This window comes from Alexandromys fortis, unplaced genomic scaffold, assembly GCF_014885135.2.
Source record: "Alexandromys fortis isolate MF-2015 unplaced genomic scaffold, M_Fortis_MF-2015_v1.1 scaffold_22, whole genome shotgun sequence".
Classification (NCBI taxonomy): domain Eukaryota; kingdom Metazoa; phylum Chordata; class Mammalia; order Rodentia; family Cricetidae; genus Alexandromys; species Alexandromys fortis.
Genome location: NW_026067900.1, coordinates 89,636 through 116,122, shown reverse-complemented (window position 1 = coordinate 116,122; position 26,487 = coordinate 89,636). Strand labels below are relative to the sequence as shown.

Below are 26,487 nucleotides of genomic sequence, written 5' to 3'. Positions count from 1 at the left end.
AAAGTCCTCCTAATAGGATTAGGTTAGAATTTTCTCATTCGAGACCATAATCTATGCCTGTCTCAAAAAGAAAGGCAAAGGGATTGGAGACTTGTTTCAGTGGTTAAGAGCCCCGACTGCTCTTGCAGAGGCCCTGGGTTCAAGTCCCAGCACTCACATGGTGGCTCACAACCATCTGTAACTGCAGTTTCCGGCAGAATTGGCATCCTCTTCTGGCCTCCGTGGGCACCAGACACAAATGTGGTGCACAGACCTACATGTAGGCAAAGCAATCATACACGTGAAAATAAGTTTGGGAGAAAGACAGAGCCTGTGCTTGACGTGGCAAATCCCAGCTCTGCTGCTCAGCCACATTGCCCTTCACTGAGCACAAGATAGCTCTTCTGAGCTTCAAATTAACTTCCACGGAAAACAGGCCTAGTCAACCCTGATGCTGTTGAGTGTGCGGAATACCCAGACACTCCAGGGGAGAGACACACTGGGAAAAATCACTCTGAGTCCCGTGGAAACATTTCTGTGAACATACTGTTAGGAAACCTGCGTGGCTGTTTTCTAGAATGGCCCATTTAGCAACAAGTAAACTTCTAGTAACAACTAAAAACTGGAACTGTCTAGAAAACAATGGGTAGACCCACTGAATATGCATACATAATGGAGTCACTATACAACCGTGCGAATTAGGGAAGTGCCGCGAAGTGCTGTGATGTGGGCAAATCTCACAAGCGTGAAGAACAAAAGAAACCAGATCCCGAGAAAAGATTACATACTGTCTGATTCAATTCGGAGACTGCTTCTCCACAGAGCTGAGGATATGCCTCAGTTATCAGGGTATGTATGTAGCATGTACAAAGCCCTGGCTTCCATCCCCAGCACCAAATGCACTGGATACGGCTGGCACACACCTGTAATCCCAGCACTCAGGAGGTATCCTGAAGTTTCAGGCCAGTGTGGGCTCTAAGGTAAGATCCTATCTCCAAAAAGAAAAAGAAATGGAAAAATAAAAGTGCTGGGATATAGTTCAGTTGGTCGAGTGCCTGCCTAGTGCACAAAGCAGCTATAGCTTCTATCCTCAGCACTCCATAAACCAGGCGTGGTGGCTCAAACTTAAAAATCTCTGCACTACAAAGGTCGAGGTTCAAGGTCAACCTCAGCTACATGATGAATTCAAGGCCAGCCTTGGCTATATGAGATCCTGAGGGGGGGGGGACATAAATTACTATCTATTCATTAAACTTATTTTTAAGATGTAGTTATCTGTATGTGTACAGTTGCTTTGCCTACATGTATGTGTGCAGTGCCCAAAGAGGCCAGAAAGGGGCATCAGACCCTCTGAACTGAAATTAAAGATGGTTGTAAGCCATCTTGTGGGTGCTGGTAACGGAACCCAGGTCCTCTGGGAAAGCAGCCATCTCTCCAGGCTCCTCATAAATATCTACTTTACAAATGAGGTGATACATGTGGAACGGTCTTGGAGCCCCAAAAGGGCAAAGGCTGTAGCAATCTCACCTCTGTCCCTTTGCAGTGGCTACCGTAGGCAAGTTCTCTATAAATGGTTGAATTGCTATTAGTGCCCAGCCTCCTTTCTCGAGACCACAGCTCAGACACCTAGTGGCGGCTGTCATTCTTCTCTAACACCTCCACAGATCAGTCTGCATCTTACTTACGTACACTGTTAGAGTCATGTACACAGTGACTCTAAGGTAGAATTATCACCAAGTTTGAAAGGCTGAAACCACATATCAGAGGCAAGAGATGCGACTATAATTTTTGATCAGAGACTCGGGCTACCAGCTCCAGACAGTTCAAAGATGATACCCATCTGGGTGTTCACTTTCTCCCAAGGAATCCTGGTAATTCACCTTCTTGTCCATGGCCCTAACACCAAGCAACAGTCTAGGAGGTAACTTCTTAGGACCCCACAGAAAGGAATCTCACAAATACCTTTCCAGTTTAATCTCCTCTTCAGAAGTCACGGGGTGAGGAAGTGGGCCAGCGTACTCCCACACCTTGCTGTGGACTGGGGTTTGGGGTAAAAACTCACCTCAAAACAAAAGTCCGAACCCACTGGGGTCTGGTCTCACTCACTTGTTTGACAACAGGAGGTCCAGACAGGGGAAGGGACTTACCCACCATCACACACCCACGCCATCAAGTTTCCCAGGGCTTCTCTTGAGAGCCACCCAACTCCTTCAAGGGTAGCTCAGGATTGGAAAGCCTGTGGCCTTCTGGGGGACAACTTCAAGGAGGGAGCAGATGCCCAAGTCTGGAACACCACCCCAATATTTGCTATCTTCCCTCATTCTATGAAACCTCACTCTGATGTTAACTCTCTGAGCGTCTCACCCTCCCTCAGCCAAATCCAGTAAGAGAAACCAGGCTATGACACGGGCAGGCAGTGGTTTGAAACACCACACACACCTATGAAGAATAACTCAGGCTCTGGGGAAGCTGCCAGAAGAAGGGAGGGGACCTGAGCATCACAGAACCCCTTTGGACAATCCCTGATAAGGAAGCTTAGGGCTCAGAGAAGGTTGGAGAAGCTGCCTCCCTGAGTTGACATGAGAAAAACTCCATGTTTTGATGAAGGTTCAGCTTCTCTGGGCAGCTGGATTGTTTGCTCCCCCTGCCCTCCCCCCCCCCACCATCTGACAGGATGGAAGGCTCTAGAAAGGTGGTCAGGGTCAGCTGGCTTTTATTCCTGCCAGCAAGAAGCTTGCCCCTGGGGTAGCAGATAACCCACCCATTCCTGACCCCTCCTCGAGCCTCCCAGCAAGCTACTGGGCTAGCAATGCCATCACTTTAGATGCTAAAAACTTAACAGAGGCTAGATGGGGAGGAAAACGGGGCTTTAAGCTTAACTCTGAAGCAGTTAAGGTGCCAGGGTCTCTTTGTCAACAAAAATTCCCCTAGGATGCTAACGTATTTGGGAACCAATGTCAGAAACCAAAAGAGCGCCCAGCTGCCTTCAGATTCAAGAGGACAGGGCGCCAGGGAGTGTCCCTCCACCTGCCCACAACTCATTAGGCCACACTGGAGGTTCATTTCACAGGAAGTAACCTCCTGGGCCGAGGTGGGAGGAGGAGGTGTGAGCCCCCACAGAGACTGGGCTTGTCTCCTTCCTACAGAAACTGGTCCCCTTTGAGGGAGCCAACTTGATGTAGCGCTCTTTCCCTTCTACACAGATGTCAGACACTGTCCGTCTCCCTACCGCGTCTCCAGGATCAGAGTGTCAAGCAGAGGAGGCACCCCGAGGTAAGCAGCGTGCAGACTGGCCTCCGGGTGCTGCCACAACGCACAAACCGCAGAAGGGCCATATCCTAGACAGGCAATGTCCCGCCACCCCAGCCCCGGCTGCCGTCGAGTCCCGCGTCCCGGGCGCTACTCACGGCGAGAGGCTGCGCTGCTTGTGCGGCGGGCAGGACGGGTACCGGGACACGGCGGGGTGTGCGGCGCTCGCTCTGCTCAACTCTGCCTCCTGCGCCCGGCGTCCTCCCGCAGAGCTGCCGGGGAGTCGAGGGGGCGGAGCGGCCAGCCCCGTCCCAGGCGCCGGCTGGAGGCGCGCCCGGACACTCGGCCCGGGGCTCGGGGCGCCCCCTGCTGGAACCCCCGAGGGACCGCCCCGAGGTGAGGGCTCGACCGCTCAAGCGACCAGCAGGTTCCCTGCATCCTTTCCCGCCCTGTCGCTCACGTGCTGTGCCGTCTGGGTGAAATCAATGAGTTCCATGACTATACAGCCCGGTCCAACTGCCCAGAAAATAGTATTTCTCTGCCCTTCGTCACCCACCTACGCACACCCTGAGGATGTCCCCCTACCCAACTCCCAACTCGAGTATCCTTGGACTGCACGGATTCTAGAGGGACCTCACCTCCTTTGTCTCATATAAGAAAGGCAGGAAACTCGCGTCCCCCACTCACCCCCTTGCCCAGCTTGGGGTCTGCCCGCGTTTGCCCTTCCCACGCCAGCCCGGGCACCAGTCCCTGTATCACCATCAAGCCTGTCTTAATGAAGGACTTGGGAATGAATTCTTCCTCTCTTCCTTCTGCCAGAAAATATCAAAGGAGAAGAGAGATCGTATGGTAGCGCTGGTGGGTGGACACAAAACTGAAGCCAAGTTCAGTGGTCCCAGTTTAAGACCAGAGAGGCCCATCAAGGAGGGAAATAAGGAATGTTGCCTAGAGCGCCCAGCCCTAAATCACTGAGCCAGTGAGTTTGGCTGGATGTCCAGTCCCTTAGGAGATAAACTTCTGGGCATGCCTATAGGAATTTCCAGATTGAGTTACCTGAGCTTTGGTGAAGCCCACCCTAGATGTGGACAGCAATATTCCATGGGCTAGGATCCAGGACTTCAAAAAGGGGAGGAGAGGGGAGAAACAGAGGACAGTGAGTGTTATCCTACTCTGGTCATTGCTCCAGTGTCTGGGACAGCCTCAGGGAAGATCCCAGATCTTCATGTATGACCTTTTAGGTTTGTGAAGGTTCTAGGGTTCTCCTCAGTTAGCTGAGTACCAGCATTCAGCTTCCCGTGCTCGTTCTCTGCTCACTGGCTCGCTCGCTCTCGCTCTCTCTCTCTCTCTCTCTCTCTCTCTCTCTCTCTCTCTCTCTCCCTCCCTCCCTCCCTCCCTCCCTCCCTCCCTCTCTCCCTCCCTCCTGCATCAGACTCCTGCTGCCCTGATGGACTACACCCTAGAACTGGGAGCCAAAATAACCCCTCTCTTGATGACTCACCCCCACCCCCACCCCTTGGGTATCTTCTCACAGTAACAAGCAAAGTAACACAGTTACCCACAGGGATCCTTCCGAGAGCTGAGGATGTTAGGTTCTGAGTCAAGGGCATGATCCAAAGTCCTGGTCCGCCATTCTTTGTCAGGTCACCAGAAAGTAGAAACAATTTTTTTAAATAGATGGTTGTGAGTCACCGTGTGGTTGCTGGGAATTGAACTCAAGACCTCTGAAAGAGCAGTCAGTGCTTTTCACCTCTGAGACATCTTTCCCAACCCTGGCATGAATTCTTTTAGTGGCTTCCAGCGTGGTCATGAGTGATTGGAGAGCGGAAACAGGTAAAATGCACCTGAGGAGCACACTGTCCCTAATGCACCTGAGGAGCACACTGTCCCTAATGCACCCGAGGAGCACACTGTCCCTCAGCCTTTTCAATACCGGGACACCGACAGTTGGCTCCACCCAACTCAGTCTCAGTGCAGACAGATCCCAGACCTTCACATTTGACCAGACAAGCTTGCAGCTTCCGGGTTTCTGGGGGCTTCTGCCGTCAGTGGGCAGAGAGAAGGACATGCCCTGGTGGTGAGATGTCACCACACTAGGGAGGTCCCTCATCCTCCAACCAGCTCCAAAACCTCCCTTCCAGTGCTTGCTTCTGTTGCTGTGTAACAAACCGTCCTAGCCTTGCTGACACAAACCAAGTCTCTCATGCTCCTGCACTCCTGGGGTCCACTCACGTGTGAACCCTGCCACTCTTAGCTCTTTCTCACCACTTCCCTGCCCATGTTTTCCTAATGACTAATATCCACTTCCAACCAGGGCGAAAACAATGTTTTGTCCATCTTGAACTAGCAGATTGCATGCTATTCAAACCTAGTAAAAGCGTGTCACGTTGAACACACAGCTGTCTCATTCTCTCTCGCTCCCTGCAGTAGTGACTTTTTGGAAACAAAACATGGCAAAAGCAACTTAAGAAAGGAGAATGTTGTGGGATATTTTTTTTCGAGACAGGGTTTCTCTGTAGCTCTGGAGCCTGTCCTGGCACTAGCTCTTGTAGACCAGGCTGGCCTAGAACTCACAGAGATCCGCCTGCCTCTGCCTCCCAAGTGCTGGGATTAAAGGTGTGCGCCACCACCGCCCAGTTTGAATCTACTTTTAAACCAAAAAATGAACTACTAGTTTAAAATATTTAATTTTGATACAGATATTTTTATATTGATACAAATTTCGGGTTATTTTGGTTAGAACATACTATACATACATTTCTATTCTTGTTCAAGGCAGCATACCTATATAGCTCATCTAACAATGTAATACAAATTCCTAGTCCTTGAAAGTTATTATTACAAGCTATTTAGGATAATAAAGAAATAAAGTAGTTAGTCACCTATTACAATTGAACTTGTAGTCATATTAGGTATGTCCTCAAGGTCAAACAGATTTTAGATAGGTCATATTCAAACACTTCAGAGATCTGCAGAATATGGCATTTAATATGTTTTAATAACAGCCTTTTTTATGACAACGAGACATGTTTGCCCCTGGCATCACCAATCTACTTCAGAGAAGATGATGGGCATCTAAGAAACTCCATATCAAGTTTACTTTCTTTGTGGCAAAAGCAAGCCACTTGGCAAGCAAGTGCCCTTGCCTCAACTCCAGACAGTATGCAGTCCAATTTGGACAAGCAGGACACAAAAAAAGTGACTGTTTAACTTTGCCAAGACAAGGTAGGACAGTCCTTCAGAGTATCCTGCTTCACAGAAAAGTCTGTCATATAGTCTAGGCCTGTAGGTCAAAGGTGGATGCCCCAAAATTACAGAGGAAACTTGGGTGACTATTCAGGAAGTCAGTTGTTTTCTCACATGCCTGCACTTTCTGCTTACTCAGGTAGTATTGTTTCCTTCTCGGGTCTCTGATGGAGTTGAAATTGTCCTTGTTATCAGATTCAGAAAAAAAATTCACTGGGTGGTGGTGGCACACTCCTTTAATCCCAGCACTTGGCAGTAGAGGCAGGTGGATCTTTGCGAATTTGAGGCCAGCCTGGTCTACAGAACAAGTTCCAGGACAGCCAAAGCTAACAGAGAAACCCTGTATCAAAAACCAAAGGGAAAAAAAAAGAAAAAGAAAAAAGAAAAAAAAGAAATATATTCATCTTTAAGTCAGGCAGTGGTGACACATGCTTTAAATGCCAGGAGGCAGAGGCAAGTGGATCTCTGTGAGTTCAAGGCCAGCCTGAGCTCCAGAGTAAGTACCAGAACAGGCTCCAAAGTCACACAGAGAAACCCTGTCTTGAGAGAGAGACAAACAGAGACAGAGACGGAGACAGAGACAGAAAGAAGAAAAATTCACTAAAGAAATGTAAAGTGTATATAGTTCAAAGACACAAGAAGATAGCTTTGGCTTGGTAATATAAGTTGGGATAGAGGGAATTAGGTACAATCTTTTGAATTCACCAAGATAAGATAGATATGAAGTATTTTCTCAAAATTTGTCAGTTGATAATGGACTAGATGTTGTTGATGTATTTATTGCTGGTATATATTGCATATAGTTATTGTACTTATGATATATAGTTTTTATTATGTTAGTTATAACCTTTTTAATTTTTATTTTAGACAAAATAGGAGAAATGTGGAAATACTTTGTTTGTGATCTAAAAATAAAGCTTGCCTGGGGATCAGAGATAGCCACTAGTTAACCATAGAGTCCAGGCAGTGGTGGCACACACCTTCAATCTCAGCATTTAGGAGGAGGAAAGAGGAAGCGATATGGCTGGACAGAGAGAGGAAGTGATAAGACAGGATGAAGATAGGAGCTTGGCCCCCTTTTTAGCTGAGGAGTTAGCAAAGGAAAAGTTGGCTGTGGCTCTCTCCTTTGTCTCTCTGTTCTTTCAGCATTTACCCTGATATCTGACTCTGGGTTTTTATTAAGACCAACTAGAAGGGAGGGGAGCAGAAAAATATATAGCTCAATAAAAACAATTTTTAAAAAAAGACCGACTAGGATTTGTGATACACAAGAGAGAAAAACAGGCAGGGCTGGCAGGCAGAGAGAATAAAGAAAAAGAGAAACCTGGGGGAAAAGAAGCAAGAAAAAGAAGAGAGGAGGACTCCAAGGGTCAGCCACCCAGTGGCTGTGGAGTAAGAAGTAAAGAAAGTTATATAGAAATAGAGAAGATAAAAGCCCTGAGGCAGAAGATATACAGAATAATTTAAGCTAAGGAAAACTGGCAAGAAACAAGTCAGTTAAGGCCAGGCATTCATGTAATAATAAGACTCCATATGTATTCATTTGGGAGCTGGGTGGCAAGCCCCCAAAGAGCCAAAGAGTAAAACAACCAACTACAGGAAAGGTTTGTTTTCAGATCACAGTTCAAGGGCATACAGGAGCATGAGGCAGTCCACCGTGGCAGCAGGAACGTGAGGCAGCCCACCGTGGCAGCAGGCGTGTGAGGCAGCGGATCACGTTGTATTCCCAGTCAGGAAGCAGAGAAAGATGAATGCTTGCTCAGCTCTCCTTCTCCTTCTTATTCAGCCCAAAGCCCGACCCATGGACTAGAACCATTCACATATGGATTGGGTCCGTGCCCCCCCCCCCAGCAGTTAACCTAGAAACTCCCTCTTGGACATGCCCAGAGGTGTGTGTCCTAGGTGACTCTGTCTGCCAAAAGACAATGGATATTAGCATCACACCCAGGAGAAGATGCTAGATAATCACATGCTGATAACCTGCAAGGTGACATGCACCTATAATCCCAGCACTCAAAAGACCCACATAGAAGGGTTGTCTGATCAAAGTAGTTGAAGACCAACCTAGGCAACAGAGCAGGAGGCCATCTATAAAACAAAAGAAAGGAAGGGAGGGAGGGAAGAAAAGAGGAGGAGGGAGGGAGGGAAGGAGGGAGGCAGGGAGGGAGGCAGGCAGGGAGGGAGAGAAATCGGATGGTGTTGGTGTATGATTTTAATCCCAGTACTCAGGAGACAGAGGCAGGCACAGCTCTGTGAGTTGTGAGTTCAAAGCCAGTCTGGTCTACAGATTGAGTTCCAGGACAGCTAGGGCTACACAGAGAAACCCAGTGTCAAAAACAAACAAACAAGCCAGAGGGGCTAGAAAGCTGACTCAGCAACTAAGCCCATAAAGTTACTGCAGAGGCTTAGAGCTCAGTCCCTGGTACCCACAGGCCCTGTACTTCAGCTCTAGGGGCTCCGGCCTCCAGGGGCATCTGCACTCACATGTGCGCATGCCAACACAGACATATACATATACACATAATTAAAATAAAATAAATCTTTAAAAAAAATAAGAATTGAATAGACAAATACGTAATGGATTTTAACAACCACTACACATTACACATCTTCTAACATGTACCTTCTCAGGCCTTTACTTGGAGTACTCTACTTCAACGTGGTTGTTATTCTCCCATCTTACAGATAAGGTAACTGAGGCATGTGGAAGTGAATTTTTCCCAGACTCACACAACATGAGGGCTCAGCTGTGATGTGAATCTTGCCTGCCCATCTCCACAGCACAAGCTTTTCCTGCTTCTCCCAATGTCTGACGTCAACTGAAGCATCCACATTTCTTTGCTGTTGTTTTTGAGACAGGGTTTCTCTGTAGCCCTGGATGTCCTGGTACTCACTCTGTAGACCTAACTATCCTCAAACACCGAGATTCACCCGCCTCTGCCTCCAAAGTGCTGGGACTGAATATGTGCACCACAACACCTAACCCCACATTTCTTTTTATTTATTTAAATTTGGGGGTTTGGGGGGTTGTTTTGTTTTAGTTTAGCATTATTGTTCAAGACAAGATTATTTTGTTTGTAGCCCTGGCCCTCCTGGAACGCTCTTTGTAGACCAGGCTGGCCTTGAATTCAGAGGTCCACCTGCCTCTGCCTCCCGAATGCTGGGATTAAAGGTGTGTGCCACCATGCTTTGCCCAACATCTCTAAAATAGGGTTACTTCCAGTCGCGTGCTCAAAAGACACCATACATCCTGCATCACTTACATTAAGATATCTGACAGGTTCTGCACATCAGGCGTTGTGGAACCCTCAGGGGATTCCACAGCACAGGCTGAGGCCCACTGCACCAGTGTTTCAGAGACCTGGGGAAATGAATGTATCTTCCACCATCTACCAAACTGCAAACACAACCAAATGCTTGCTTTGTGCCAGATGCTCCGGGAGCTCGAATGAGAGTGTTGGAAGAACTCAAAGTTGCTGTAGGATGGCAACACAAGCCCATGGGTAAAGAGGTCCCAGGCGCAGGCAGCAAAGGGCAGGCAACATGGGGCTGTGCCAAAGCACACCCGGTGCCCGATGAGTTGACAGGACCTAATGAACTCCGGACAAAGAGACAATGTAGGAATGAAGCTGGTGTACGGGTTGGCCATGCCAGATGACACTGGGGTTGGCTTCTGTGACGCAAGGCGTGAGGACTAAGAAGGGTTGTCCAAGTGTAGATACGAGTTTGATGTTTTCTTGCTGTGACCCCAGACCGTGACTTGACTGCCCTGGGTCTCACTCCCAGAAGTCAAATAGAGCTAAAAATAGCATATTCAGTTAGTTTTCAACACCTTTGAAAGTCTGAGGTCAGTGCCTGGCCCTCCACTAAAGGTTCAGTAAATGTTAGCTACTTCTCTTATTCTGTAAATGTCTGGGTGTGAGCTCCCTTGGGGAGAAGGTACGTCTTAATCACCTTTGCCCCCACTCTGCCCCAACCCTTCCCAGAGCAGATTCTAAGACCCAATAAAGTCTGCAGTGTAGACGTCTTGGCAATGGATCCAGGTACGACACCTCTCCTATGGTCAGATCAGGTGACTCTCCACAGCTGGTTCACTGCTTGGGTGCCAGAGACAGGAAGCCTCCTCTTCCCAAAGGTGGCCCAGTGACCTAGCTTTCTAGCCCTGCCCGCCCAGCCCCATGCCCTCTGCTCTCCTACACCCAGACATACGGAACTCGCGCGTGGAAAAAACTTCAACAGAGTTCTTCCTGCTTCCTCTGTGGGAAGATCCAGTGGCTTCTGTAACGGCAAGGTCTCGAGCCCACCATGGGAAGGGCAAGAGAGAGGAGGGGAAGGAGCTGGCCGCTGGATGGCTTGAAGGATGGAGATTCATTCACCTTACCTGCATTGCACTGCACTTGCAGGGTACTGACTGGGGGAGGGGCGGAGGCCCAGTGCCAGCAAGGGTCAGGTCTGTGCCCTGAGGGCCTGGAGAGAAAGGGAAACCTGGAGACCAGCTTGAAAAAAGAGCTGTGTTGGTAGGGAGGACCAGAAGAGAACAAGAGGGTGTGGAAAATGGGAACCTCTGTGTGCGTGTAAAGGGCTGTGTAAAAGGGGGTATGAAGCCGCCTGTCATGGCCTGCCTGGGTTTCCTGACCAGCAGAGGGGTTCCAGTGAGGGATCTTGACCCACGTATTTGCCTTCTGCCTAGGGCAGAGTCTGGTGATATGGTACTCGGCCAAGGCCCCAACCTATGGCTACCCACCGATGAGTTTAGGTTGGGATACCACACAGACCTCTTTGTATTCTGCCACTTCCCCCCTTTAAGACTTAGTTGCCTCAGCTGTGAAATGAGAATAACTACACCTTCAGGTCTCTCTCTCTCCTCTCTCTCTCTCTCTCTCTCTCTCTCTCTCTCTCTCTCTCTCTCTCTCCCTCTCTCCCTCTCAGAGCCAAACACTTGAGAAAGCAGTAACACAGATGTCAGCTTCCCTTCCGTGACCCAAGGTCCCCCACCTTGACAGTCTGTGCCTCTGTCTCCGGCCATGCTCCTTCCCCCACCTCAGAAATATTATTTTCACCTTCATCTACCCAGGTCTCAGCAAAGGTCTGAGTCCACCTCATGCATTCAGACCTTTCTTGGTGCCCACCCCTGGTAGCCTGAGCTGTTCCCATAGAGAAATGAGGCACTAACATGGGGTCTTGGAGACAAGCAGAGGGGATAGCCTAGGAAAAGATGCAGGAATCTGCATTCTGCGCCTGCATGCCAGGCCAGGGTCGGGGCAGAGTCCAGCAGGAACCCGGAGATCAGAGAGAAGGGCACTGAGCACCTGGGAGGGAACAGTAGGGGTGCTCCCCCCTCCTCCAAGGACGGGAACTCTTCCCTGAGTTCAGTCATATCTGCAAAGCTGAAGAGACAGCTTCGCCTTCCTGCGTTTGCTGACAGGTCCTTGACTCCTGTCCCCTCTCCACACACGGTGGGGTCCACCCAAGGCCTTTTCCAGATCCACATGGGAAGGACAGCAAGGACAGCATTTCCTTCCCAGCCTTACCTGATGAGGGCTAATGGCTTTAGGATGGCTCCTTCCACACCCTTGGCTGACTCATGATCCCTGTGTGTCCTGGCTCTCCCTCTCAGAGCCCCTGTTCTGCCCTCCCGAGTCTGCATAGTGACACCGTCTCAACCCGGTCCCTGTGCTGACCCCATTCAGGACAGCTGCATCCTGGAAAATGATGTCCACCCATCTGCAGTGGCCTCTGTCCCAAACAGGAGTGGGCCTCTGCTCTCCTCCCTTCAGACCTGCTCTCAAGGCGAAGGGACCCAGGCTCCCCCAGCCCTTTCCTCTGTGGGAGCTACCTGGCCTCGCATCTCCAACAGGGCATTCTCATCCTTTAACCCGGATCATACCAACAGACGGAGAGTTCACGGAACCAGCTTCCAATGATCTCCTTGACCCCATGCTGAATACTTTTCAGGGCAAAATTCTTATGCTTTTTCATTATATAGCAGGAAATAGAGAATTGAAGAAGTGGCAAATATTCGCATGTCTGGGAGCTGTTCAGTTGCCAATCCCCCTTCCTGTGTGGGGGTTTCACAGGCCAGCTAGGACTATGAGAACCAATCTCAGGGCAGAGGGATGTGGGGAGGCACACCCCAAGTGACAAGTAGAACAAAACTTTAAAAATACTGTCAAGTAACATCACTATGAAATATTCTAACCCTAAGGATAGCGGAAACATTTTAAAGGAATAAAGAAGGGAAGAATATTTTATCTTAAAAATACAAACTAGACCACCAGCTAACATTTAATCCTTAGAATCACCCTATGGACAAGTTATTAAATGGTTTACCTATAGGCACAGGTCCAAATGTCATACAATTTTTTGAGATTGAGTCTCATGTAGACTAGGCTAGCCTCAAACTTGAAATCGCTAGGACCACCACGCCAAGTTTATATGGTGCTGGGGGTCAAACCCAGCGTTTTGTGTATGCTAGGCAAACAACCTAACAACTCAGTCACATCCCCAGCCCAAAACATCATAATAAAAACCTTAACAATGAAAAAAAAATTGCATGAAGCCCTAGGTTCAATTCTCTGTACTCACAAGCTAGACATGGCGGTGCACACTTATAATCTCACCACTCTGGAGGTGGAGGCAGGAAGATCAGAAGTTCAAGCTGATCCTAGGAATATCAAGTTTGAGGTTAGCTTGGGCTACATGAGACCCTATATGAAAAAGAAAAGAAAAACAAAAAAAATCTAGTTTAATTCTTGAAACATCTCTGTAAGTTTGAAATCTTTCAAAGTCAAGAGATAGAAAAACAAAATTTAGAAACTACAAGAAAAAAAACAAAATTAAAAATTGTTGAAGGTGGTTGATTTAGGAAATGTCTTGGACTGTTTGGGTTGCTTCAACAGAATGCCTTAAACTAAGTGGTTTCTAAACAGTAGAAGTGTTTCTTAACAGTCCAGGAGGAGGGCAGCGCCAAGCTGCAGGTCCTGGCAGATTTTGTGTCTGGGGAAAGCACACTTTCTTGTTCATACGTGATGCCTTCTTACCAGCGTTGGAAAGGACAGTGGAGCTCTCTGGAACCTTTGTAAGACATATTCTTTAATTTCATCTTTGATAATTTCTTTTTGATCATTTATTTCATGTGTATGGGTGTATTACCTGCAGGTATGCCTGTGCACCACATGTGTGCCTGTCCCCCTCAGAGGCCAGAAGAGGGTGCCAGATCCCCTGGAACTGGAGTTTCAGGCATCTGTGGGCCACCATGTGGATGCTGGGAATCAAGCCCAGGTCCTCTGGAACTGGACAGTCAGTGATCCCTACACTGAGCCACCTCTTCAGCCTGTCCTTTACAATTTCATAAATGTATATAATGTATACATTATATTTGTGCATATATTTGATTTTATCTATCCTCTACTCTCCCTTCCCTCTCCCCTGGATATCCTCCAACGAATCCCCCTCTCTCCTCCTCCTTCTCCTCTGCTTTGATTATAAATGAGTCCTCTTGGTGTTGTCTCTGCATGTACATGAGTGTAGGGCCATCCACTGGCCATGGGTAACCTACTAATGGTCTCCCCTCTTCCCAGCAGCCATCACCTGCCACAGACCCTCAACTAGGGGTGATGCCTTGTGGAACCCCGCTCCTTCTGGAGCCTTCTGAAATGAGAGCACTAATCTTTTATAAGGACATGCTCTGCCTTCATGACCTATTTACCTCCTACAGTCCCCCCTGCTCACTGACACTTTGGGGGTTCAGCTTGTGAGAGAAGCAAACAGTCTGGCCACATCAGTGAATACTACAAGCATGGGCACAAGGAAAGACTTCTTCCAGTTTGCATTTCCTACTGTGGAAGCTTTTCATTTTTTCCCCATGTTTCCATGTTACACCTATAACTAAAGAAAATAAGGTTAATCAACCAAACAAATTATTCACATTAAGGCTGGGCTAAAAAGAGTAAGCTTATACTCATGGAGACCTCCTCATTCCAGAAAATAACTATGAAATAATGTGCTTGATGCTCATAGTGATCATGTGTGTGTGTGTGGTTGTGTGTTTGTGTGTGTGTGGTGTGTGTTTGTGTGTGTGTGGTGTGGTGTATTGTGTGTGTTTGTGTATGTGTTTGTGTGTGTGGTGTGTATGTGGTGTGTTTGTGTGTGTGGTGTGGTGTGTGTGTTTGTGTATATGTGTGTTTGTGTGTGGTGTGTATGTTTGTGGTGTAGTGTGTGTTGTGTGTGTTGTGTGGTATGTGTTTGTGTGTGTTTGTTTGGTGTGTGGTGTGTGTGGTGTGTTTGTGTGTATGTGGTATGGTGTGTGTGTTTGTGTATATGTATGTGTTTGTGTGTGGTGTGTGTGTTTGTGTGTGTGGTGTAGTGTGGTATGTGTGTGTGTTTGTTTTGGTGTGTGTGTGTCAGCTTCAGGGATCTTCCTCTATGATGCTCTCTCTTTTTTGAGGCATGGTCTCTCCCCGAACCTGGTGTTCATCATTTTAGCTGACCACTGAGCTCTAGGACCTCCCTGTCTCTGCCCTCACCCTGGCTCTACAGTTACAAGCATGTGCTGCTATATCTAGATTTTTTTTCTTTTCTTTTGAGACAGGGTCTCACTATGTTGTCCTAGCTGGCCTAGAACTTGCTACATAGACCAGCTGGCTGTGAACTCATAGATTTGTTTGCCTTTGCCTCCTGAGTGCCAGGATTAAAGGTGTGCACCATCGTGCCCAGCCTACACACCTAGCTTTATGGGGTGTGGGGATCTGAATTCAGCAAACATGGTTGCCCTCTGATCTCTCCATAAAATCATTAAGTTTTAGCTGAATTAATGAACGGGGCGGCTTGTTTGCTTCAACACTCTCCCATGCAGCTCTCACAACTGCGTCACATTCTGTTTGTTTACTTTTAGAGTACTGGGGGTGGAATCTGGGGTCTCGCTCATGTAGACAGTGCTCAACCACTAAACTACTTTTTCAACCCAACCCTGTGTTAATTATTATTAGTAGTATTTTGAGACCTAGTTTCACTAAATTACAACATTTGCTTCCTGGTAGACCAGGAGGGTCTTGAACTCCTGATCTCTATGCCCTGGCATTCCTAGTAGCTGGGCTGACGACTAGGCTTAGTTCAGGACATTGCATTCTTTTTCTAGATGTATTTCTTTCATGTGGATTTATTTGTTTTATGAGCGTTTTACCCAAATGTAGGTATGGATGTCACATGAGTGTCTGCTGCCCAAGGAGGTCAGAAGAGAGCATCAGAACCCTTGGAACTGGACTTGCAGGTAGTTGTGAGCCACCATGTGGGTGCTGGGAACCAGACTGGGTCTTCTGCAACAGCAGCAAGTACTCTTAGCCACTGAGAGTCCTCTCCAGGCCCAGTATTTTTTTTCTAAATATTTCTAAGAAAAAAATAATCAAGAACATAAAATTCACCAATGCGTGGACGCATATGCTGCAAATGTCCTTCAGAAATGGTCACAAACAAAGTGAACAGGACCCACCAAACCTTCACCTTCCTGCCCAACTGCACCTTGTTTGTATCAGGATATTCTGTGCCTGCCAATCTACCTAGTGATGTTGGATTCCCCTCTGTATACGATGAATATGTTTTATTACCATTGGTTAATAAAAGAAGCTGCTTCAGCCTATAGATGGGTAGAATATAGCCAGGCTGGAAGATATACATATAGAGAGAGAGAGAGAGAGAAAGTAGGCAGAGTCAAGGAGAAGTCATGTAGTCCTGCCAGAGACAGACACGCTGGAACTTTGCTGGTAAGCCACAGCTACGTGGTGATACACAGATTAATAGAAATGGGTTAATCAAAGATATAAGAGCTTAAGTGATTGGCCAAGCAGTGATTTAAATAATATAGTTTCTGTGTGATTATTTCGGGAGTTTGGGTGGCCGGGAAATGAACAAATGGCCTCATACCACAGAGGTTCANAGATGTAAGAGCTTGGGGGCTGGAGAGATGTCTCAGAGGTTAAGAGCATTGCCTGCTCTACCAAAGGTCCTGAGTTCAATTCCCAGCAACCACATGGTGGCTCACAACCATCTGTAATAAGGTCTGGTGCCCTCTTCTGATCTTTAGGCATACATGCAGACAGAATATTGTATACATAATAAATAAATAAATATTTTAAAAAAAGATGTAAGAGCTTGCTGGAAATATGCTTAAGCTATTGGTCAAACAGTATTACAATTAATATAGTTTCTGTGTGGTTATTTTGGGTCTGGGTGGCCAGGAAATGAACAAACAACCTCCTTCTACAACCTAGTCCCTGTTTTCAATAAAAAATAAATAAATAAAGGACATAAAAAGTCATACATGTTTTCTTATTTACATGTTTCTGGTGCTTGAGATAGAAGAATCCAGGGATTACAAGGAACATATGTATCCTAACCCCACCCTGTTAATCTCTCCTCTCCCTCATTCTTCCTCTCTCCCTCAAGTGTGTGTGTGTGTGTGTGTGTGCGTGTGTGTGTGTGTGTGTGTGTGTAGTGTCTCTTTTCTTGGTTATTTTCTGGTGCATTGGGCAGGCTAGCTTCCAGGAGATCCTCCTGTCTATGTTTCCCAGGATCCCCATAGAAGTATTGGGATTATAGATTACACCACAGCACTAGACTTTTATGTATGTTCTGAGGATTCAAACTCAGGTCCTTACATTTAATCAGCAAGCACTTTACCCACCAAGTCAAGTCATCTCCCCAGCCCCTATTCTACCTTTTTTTTTTTTTTTTTTTTTTTGTTTTTTGAGACAGGGTTTCTCTGTAGCTTTGGTGCCTGTCCCGGAACTAGCTCTTGTAGACCAGGCTGGCCTCGAACTCCCACCTGCCTCTGCCTCCCGAGTACTGGGATTAAAGGCATGTGCCATCACCGCCCGGCTCCTATTCTACCTTTGATTTCATTTTAGTAATAGAGAGATATGACTTGCCTAACTCATGCTGATGATTCTCAAATATGCAACTGGGAACTTTCCATATAGCTTAGCTCCACAATCTGATTCTCAGTGGTATGTGGTGTAGACAGCTCATTCACCATCTCTTGACTTAGCTTGTTTACTTATAAACTGGGTAGTAGGGACCTGGAGAGCTGGCTTGGTGACTAAAAGTTCTTGCTCTCACAGAGGACCCTGGGTCAGTTCCAAAACCCACATGGCAACTTACAGCTGATGGCAACTCTAGTTCCAGAAGATCCAATACCCTCTTCTGGCTTTCCAATACCCTCTTCTGGCACATACGTGGTGCACATATGTACATGGAGACAAACATTCACATGCATAGAATAAAAATAAACTTAAAAAAATGGACAGTGGGATTAGGTTGGTGTCCAGTCCGCAGATTTCCTTGTGGAGGTCTAACAAAACGGTGATCCCCTAAGGTCTCCCAGCCAGGCGGCCTAGAGCCCTGCACACATTCTCACGGGCACTTACTCACCTGAGAGTCTTTGTCTCAAAGTAGCCAGAGAATACTGATGGAAAACCTCTGGGCTCCAGCAACGAGGATGCTCTGCTGCTATGACCCACAACAGCTCAGCGAGCCCAACCATAGCAGCGGCAGCAGCAACAAAGCCCCAAGAAACAAAACGTTCTTCAAAATTTATAAGGGGGGGCTGGTAAAATGGCCCAGCAGGTAAACTCACTTGCTGCCACGCCTAAAGACCTGAGTTTAATCCCTGAGACCCACAAGATGGAATGGAGACACCCAATTCCTAAAAATTGTCCTGACTTCCACAGGCATACATAGAAGTCAATCAGTCAATCAATCAATCAAAAACTTTTAAAAACATGAAAAAAAAAAACAAATAGTTCACAGGAAAAAAAGCACAAATGCCTCTAATTCATATATAAAAGATGGTCAATATAAGCCTTAAGAGAAAAACCAGGACTTTACCAATGTAGATCTCTTCCCCTATCGCTTGAACAAAATCTAAGTCTGATAATGTCCCACCTGTGTGAGCATATTCAAGCACCAATGGTAGCAGTATGAACTGGTACAGTTTCTGTAGAGGACAATCTGCCATTGTCTCCCTAAATAATAACTGTACAGTCTTTACCTAATAATCCCATTTTCAGACATTTCCCTTAGAGACCACTTATACATGACAAATACGAGGAGTGTCTAGGGTTGCCTACTATCATTTTGTTTATAGCGGTAACATGATGGGAATAACCTAAATGCCCATCAGTAGGATACATACAATGAAACTCTATGAGGCTATAAGGAAACTCTATGAGGAAGCGCTTTGTAAATTGATAGGGGGTATACAAAAGATACATTGTCAATATAAAAGAATAAAGGAAAGCACAGAGCAGAGTGGCCCTACATGACCTATGCTAAAGAGGCATGCATACGGGAATTGGTGTTTACCAAAGAAAAAACACTCGAGAATAAGTAAGAAATGATTAACCAGAGAGGAAGAGAGCTGGTTTGGGACGAGGGCTTCTCACCTACACGGTTCTGTGCACTTTGCTGTTGCATCACAGTGAGGCACTGCTCATCAAACTGAGAGTAAGCAATTGTAAAGAGGTTTACTTGTTTGTTTGTTTTTTAGGATTTATTATTTAGCTGTATGTGCCTTCATGAGTTTGTGACACATGCATGCAAGGTGACTACAGAGGCCAGAAGATGACATCACGTCTGAAGCTGGAGTTACACGAGTTGCTTAACCACTGAGCATCACTTAAGCCCAACCATGGAAAATGAGCAAAAATCTGTGGGGGGTCTCTGCAAACACCAGGGTTAGCAGACTAGCAATCCATGTTAGGAAGAAGGACTCCAGTTCAGCACAACTCAGTGGCTGGTGCTGGTTCAAATTTCTGGAGTCTGCCCCCCGAGTGGTTTATTTTAAGTATATTTAAGCACAGCACAATTTGGGGGGGAAAAGTTTCCTGATGGCAGTTAACTCAATCCTGTGTGTACAACAAAGCTTGACACATTTACATTGAAACTTTACAAAGTACATATGGCCTCTTCCACCAAGATGGATACTGTTGACTCAGAAACAGTGTCCAAGATAAGGGTCTAGGGAGAATGACTGACATCAACATAAAAGGTTGGGGAACCAGGAGTGGCCTGACCCTTCAGGTAGCTCAGAGATCACCTAGGCTGTTACAAAGTACAAGTGACATCTCCCCTAAGGATGGGTTTTATTGACTGGGAAACAACGCTCAAGATAAAGGTCTAGTGAGGAAGAGTCTGGAATAAACAAACATAATATCCTGGGAGATTCAGGTGTGGCCTGAACCTACAGACATCACAAATACCAGGCTACTAACTATACCCATTGCCATCTTTCCAGGTAGAAAACAGGTATACATCTCCTTCACTGAGCAGACAATCTTGTGTGTTTATTTTTTTCCTCAGGAAAATGTCTTACTATGTAGCTCTGACTGACCTGAAACTCACTTTATATACCAGGACACCCTCAAACTCCGAGCTCTGCCTGCCTCTGAATACACTGCCACTGGACTTCATTTGATTTTTAAGGCCCCCACCCCGTGTGTGTAGACAGAGTTTTCCTATCCTGACTGCCTGCTCCCAAATAACCTGCAGCTGCTTCCCAAATAACTGACTTGGAGACTTAATATAAATTATAAATATTTGGTCAATAGCTCAGGCTTATTACTAACTAGCTCTTACAACTTAACCCATTTCTATTAATCTATATGTTGCCATGAGGTTTGTGGCTTTTACCTCTATCAAATTTTGTGTGTCTGATTTGTTCTCTGGCTGGATGCTGACTCCTCTGATTCCTGCCTTCTTCATCCCATCATTCTTTGTTTGACTTTCTCACCTAACTTTATCCTGTTCAGCTATTGGTCAGTCAGCTTGTTTATTAAACCAATCATAGTAACATATATTCACAGTGTACAGAAGGATTATTATCCAGCATTTCCCCCATTTGTCTAATTAAAAAGGAAGGTTTAACTTTAGCATAGTAAAATTAGATACAACAAAACAGTTATCAAGTAAGAATTATAATTACAATATCCAGTCCATTTGTATTTGACAAAATTAAAGAAAATATTATCTGTCTTATCTTAGTGAGTCTAATGTTTCATAGCTAATTTGTTTTATATCATAACTAAGGAAAATGATAAGTTTAACTATTTAGTCTTTAATTTCATCAAAACCCAAGAAGGATGAAATATTACCTAATGACAGGGACATCAGACTACCTAGACAGTCACCTAAAGTTCCTCTGTAATGTTGGGGTATCCATCTCTGGTCTACAGGCCTAGCATATCTGATATACTTTCCTGTGAAGAGGGAATTTTGAAGGACTGTCCTACAAGGTCTTGGCAAAGTTGGGCAGTCACCTTTCTTGCATCCTGCTGGTCCAGTTCAGACAGTATCTGTCAGCAATCAAGGCAAGAGGAGCTTCTTTGCTCACATGGCTAGCTTTTGCCATAAAGAGAACAAACACCATACAGAGTTTCTTTGATGCCCATCCTCTTCTCTGGAGTACATTGGTGCTGCCAGGAGCAGACATGTCCCACTGTGATGAAAACCTTAGGTTATTAAACATATTAAATGTCATATTCTATAGGTCTTTGAAGTGTTTGAAGACCACCTATCTATCTAAATATATCAGTGTATGACCTTGAAAACATACCTAACATGACTGTAAGTTTGACCATTAGGGAGGACTATTAATCCATATTTCTTAATTATACATTATATTTTAAATGAGCTGCATAAACACAATACCTTAAACAAGAGTAGAAATATACATACAGCATAACAAAATTAACTTTACATTTGTATCAATAAACCAAAATCCATTCCAATGTAAAATATATAAGATTAATAGTTGGTTTTGGATTAAAGTAGATTCATAATCTACCCTTTTAACCTATCATTTCTATATCCCCTCTTTCTTTTTAGGACAAGATCCCTGAATATAATCTCCTTTGTTCAGCTTTTTTCTTGATCATTATCAATAACAACTTGTAATGAGCCCCCTTAAATGATAATAAACATGCATAATTCATTTTTTGGAAATGTGGACATAGTTCTCTAGACTACTTCCTATTTTACTGGGGGTGCTGGTAATCTTTGTGGGACCCTGAGAAAATTTAGGATTATGGTCAAGTCCTAGTCGGAGATTCTGTGAGGCTGGATCATCTCAGCCAACAGCCCTGAAACTGCTCTGGATACACAATTCTGAGGAGACTGTAACAGAGGCATTTTGAAATACTGGACCACCTGGGCCACTGGTTTTTATTAGTATTTGGTCTTCTTGTTCTGAGAAACTTTTAAAGGTAATATGCATATCTATATTCATACAAGAATAGACTGCATTGTACACATGTCAGTCAAAGATGATTTTTTTTTGTTCTAGATAGGTTGGCTGATTCTAGTTTTTATAATCCAGTGTCTCTTAGCAGCCCAAAAAATTCAAAGACAACACAATAACATGCAGGATCCAGACTCTGTGTGCATTTTTCATCTTTATGTGGCTTTTTATAATTTTTATTACTTTATTCCCTTTTAAGAACATTTTCTACCATTTTTCTTTTCTCTCCCAAGCCTATGTATGTTTTTAAAAATTGTAAACCACTTAGAATTTTTTTCCCCTGAATCTGTCTTTACTGCACATCTGTAACCTTTTCTGTCTGTATGAGCAAACTCCCAAACCCACCATGCAGCATATTGGCAGAGCTTGCATTGACAGCTTAGGCCTGCAAGCAGTGGCTGAGAGATGCCTCTCTGTACTGTGTGAGAGACCGTGGGAACCTGCCATGTGGCTTAGCTCATGGCTCATTGGCAGCTGCCGGGAGATGCATCTCTGTACTGTGGCTGGCATGAGAGACACTAGACTAAGAAGCCGAAATTAATTTCATATTTGTGTGTTTAGGACCATTTTTAAAGCTTTTCAGATTTTATGCGGATCTATGATCACATGTGGGCACCATTTGTAGGCAGAGATTTTCTGTGTTTCGGCAGCCACTTCCCAAATAACTGGCACACAGGCTTAGTATTAATTATAAATGCTTGACCAATAGTTCAGGCTTATTATTGCCTAATTCTTACATTAAATTAACCCATATTCTAATCTATGTTCAGCCACATGGCTTGGTACCTTCTCACAGCATGAATGCCGATCTTGCTTCTCTTGGGTCTGCTGGTAACTACTGACTCTGCCCTCTTTCCCAGCATCCTCCTCGTCTGGCTGTCCTGCCTAATCTCTTCCTGCCCAGTTACTGGTCAGCTTGTTAATTAACTAATCATAGCAACACATACAGTGTAAATGAATATTCCACAGATCCACAAGAGTGTGTGTATGTGTGTGTGTGTGTTCGCGTGTCTGCTCACAGGTGGGTGGATGCCTATTTGTTCAAGTGCTCATGCATGTATGTGCACATGTGTGTGGAAACCGGATGCTGATGCCAGATGTTTTCCTCAATCTCTCTCAGTATTGGAACAGACCATCTCTCTTAAGCCTAGAGCATGCCAGTCTGACTAAGGCAGCCAGCCAGCTTGTTCTGGGCTCCCCTGTCTTCGGCTACCAAAAGCTAGGGTGACAGACAGGCTGCTACCACCTCTGCCCTGCATCTATTTACATGTTTCTGGGGGTCTTCATGTTTACACAGCAAGCACTTTACCCGCTGATCCATTTCCCCAGACCCTGCTTTTCAGTTGTTTGTTTGTTTTTGTTTTGTGAGACATGTCTCCCTGTGTAGTCCAGATTGGCTTTGGCTCATACAACCCTTCTTTCAGGTGCCAGGATAACAAACAAGCATATAACTGGTTCAATGGTTTTGTGTGTGTATGGATGTGTGCACTGGGATAAGGTGTACACATGTGTGTGCTTGCCTGTGCATGCAAGCATAGAGGCCATAGGTTGACATCATGCGTCTTCCTCTATTGCTCTCCAACATTTATTTTATTTTTAAAAATTATATCATTTCCCCTTCCTTTCCTCTCTCCAATCCCCCCATGCCCTCCCCTTGCTCTCTCAAATTCATGACTTTTTAGTTATTCTGTCTCTGTCTGTCTCTCTCTCTGTCTCTCTGTCTCTCTCTCTCTCTCTCTCACACACACACACACACACACACACACACACGCAGCCTGCTCAGTCCACACGTTTCCTCTGTGTATATCATCTCAAGGCTAACTACTTGGTACTGGACAACAAACTGGGGGACTCTTTCCCAGGGAAGACCGTTTCTCCCCCTCTCAGCATGCCCCAGCTGCCCAGAGTTCTTTGTCTGGAGTCATTCAGGTCTTTGAAGTATCCATGTTAATGAGACTTTATGAGTGTAGTCTCCCGGACATTTTTAGGACACACAATCTCACAGCAAATGTCCTGGTCCTCTGGTTCTTATCATCTTTCTGCCCCCCCCCTCCCCACGGCAATGAGCCTTAGGTGCAGGAATTGTGTTATAGATGGAGGCACCAGACTGGACTCTGCATAAACTCTCATTCTCTGAATTGTAATTGGTGTGGTTTTAAGATAAGGTCTGTCTATGAACTTGAAAGTCACCATTTTGGCCAGGCTGGCTGGTTAGCAAGCCCCAGGGATCCTCCTGCCTCCACTGTCCAGTACTGAAATGACAAGTGCAGGCCACCATGCCAGCTTTTCCATGGGTGCTGGAACTAGGTCCTCATGCTGGCCTAGCAAGCATTTTATTCACTGAGTCATCTCTCCAATCCCTACAGTTAGGTTTGAAAACTGAAATATCAATAGAAAAGTAGACAATATCACATATCCTTTGAGATCGATATATCCTCCAGTGGGACTTTTATAACATTTTACCTTAGCAAACAAATGCAAACAGAAATAGACATTTGTTTTCATCCTTTACCTTGGTCAATTTTTTGAAAAATGTAATAACCTCCGATGTTAATGCAGGGCAGGGACACACCAACCACATTCTGTGTATCTGTGTATAGCTTCTTCAGAATGATTTTCAGCAATGTATCAGTGCCTCAGAAGAACCATGATCTGGCTCGAGAGACAGCTCAACAGTTAAGAGCAGTGGCTACTCTTCTCAAGTACTTGAGTTCGAATCCCAGCACCCACACGGTGTGCAGACAATATATGCAGGCACAACACCCAAATGCATAAAATAAAATAGATGATAAAAAGAATCAGACCTTTGCCAAATAAATTCCACGCCTAAGAAAGTTTCCAGTTATAATCATCACAATCAGAACAAAGGAGCAAAAGTGCAGAGCTCACGGCAGTGGGGTCCAATCTGATGTCTCCTGCCTGTATGGAAGCCGCCTTCGCCTCGAAGCGCAATGCTGTCAAAGTTGCGCTTTGCTGCCATCTAGTGTTCTCTTCAAGTAATCGCGTCTAGCCAAGAGAACCCAGTTAGCGCCAATGAACATCTCTCTTCTATTTGCTTGTTTTGTTTTGCAAGGTTTCTCTGGATAGCCTGGCCTTTCTGGAACTCACTCTGTAGACCAGGCTGGCTCGAACTCAGAGATCCGCCTGCTTCTGCCTCCCAAGTGCTGGGATTAAAGGTGTGCGCCACTACCACCCAGCTCCTCTCTGCTATTTTTAACAAAGCTAGGTTTCCAGCATAGCACTCAGCTTTCTTTCTTTTAATCTTCACAACATCCTTATAACACAGGTAATGTTTTTGACATGTGCAGAAGAGGGGATGGAAAAGTACAGAGAAGTTAGGTAATTCGCCCATACGTAGCTAGCTCAGAGTCCAGGATTAGAACAAGGTGCACTTTATCCTGAGGTCTGCGATCTTGGTCACATGAGCTGAGTCAAGGGTCTTTGTGGAAGCAACAGCACTTGGAGAAAGCCTTACACAGCAACGTACCCACCCCCAGCACAACTATCCCAAATAAGATCACGCTAGGACCAAGGTCCTTGTCCTGCGGATGGTCTGACTTGCACAAAAACATACAAGGCATGGCAAGTAGCTTCAGCAGCAACGGCACGTCAGGGATGACTTCGAAGCCCTAGAGTTCCCTAGCTTGTTTTCTACCATCTTTTTTGTTTTGTTTTGTTTTTTGAGACAGGGTTTCTCTGTGGTTTTGGAGCCGGTCCTGGAACTAGCTCTTGTAGACCAGGCTGGTCTCGAACTCAGAGATTCGCCTGCCTCTGCCTCCCAAGTGCTGGGATTAAAGGCGTGCTACCTACCATCTTATTGGTACAGGAGGACACCAGTTGAGCTGGCTGTGGAAACCCTGGGACTTTTGTAGCAAGCCTCCATGACTCCACTGTCTCCTGCTGGAAACATCCACTGTTTGGGTAACAAAGCACTTAAACTTGCTTCCCACGGGGTTGAGAAGGCGTCTAAAAAGGTACCAGTCTGGAAGGCTGTGAAGGGACCAGCAAGCAATGCTCAGCTCCAGTTATTTGTCTAATTCGGTTGCTATTTTGGTTTTGTGAGCCAATGGCTCACTCTGTAGTCCAGGCTCAAGCTTGGGTGGGGGGATTGCTCCTGCCTCAGCCTCCTGAGTGCTTGTTACAGATGTGAGCCTCCACTCCCAGCTTCAGTCCTATTATTTACAGCCCAGAGCTGTTAACGTGGGGCCAATTCCAGATGTCCTAGAGGCAGATACTGTTTCTGTGAGTGCCCTTTTACCCCTTAGGGAGAGGGGAAATTTTATACATTTCGATTCATTCTCAAATTGACTTGAGACCTTCCAATGGGTCAAATGTTGTCCAGTGCTTGCTTTTATACAATCCTCAAGCTATAGTGGGTTTCAATATTCTTAACTGGTTGAGACTAGGGGAGGAGAGAGTTCAGGACAAAGAAAAATAACATGAAATTAAATTTTACACTAGGTACGGTGGCTTGTACACTTAGAAGGCAAAGATAGGTAAAGTGTTGAGTTCGAGGCTGGCCAGAGATACATAACGTGAGCCTGCCTAACATCATAATAATTGTAATAATCAATAATGGTGATGATTTAGGTTATGTTCATGAATAAACTTTTGTTTTGTTTTGAAACAAGATCTCAAACTTAAGACGTATCCTTTTTTAATTTATTTATTTATTGAAGATTTCTGTCTCTTCCCCGCCACTGCCTCCCATTTCCCTCCCCCTCACC

At 45.6% G+C, this 26,487-nt stretch overlaps 1 protein-coding gene across 3 annotated transcripts in view; it reads right to left on the bottom strand.

The window, feature by feature from the left end:
• The window catches only part of Dapk2 (death associated protein kinase 2), a 119,735-nt gene extending 116,212 nt beyond the window's left edge, over positions 1–3,523 (bottom strand). For all 3 annotated transcript variants that reach the window (XM_050126258.1, XM_050126267.1, XM_050126304.1), the window contains exon 1: positions 3,387–3,523. The gene's annotated coding sequence lies outside the window, so the exon portion shown is untranslated. The remainder of the gene's footprint in view (positions 1–3,386) is intronic.
• Between the last annotated feature and the right edge of the window lie 22,964 nt (positions 3,524–26,487).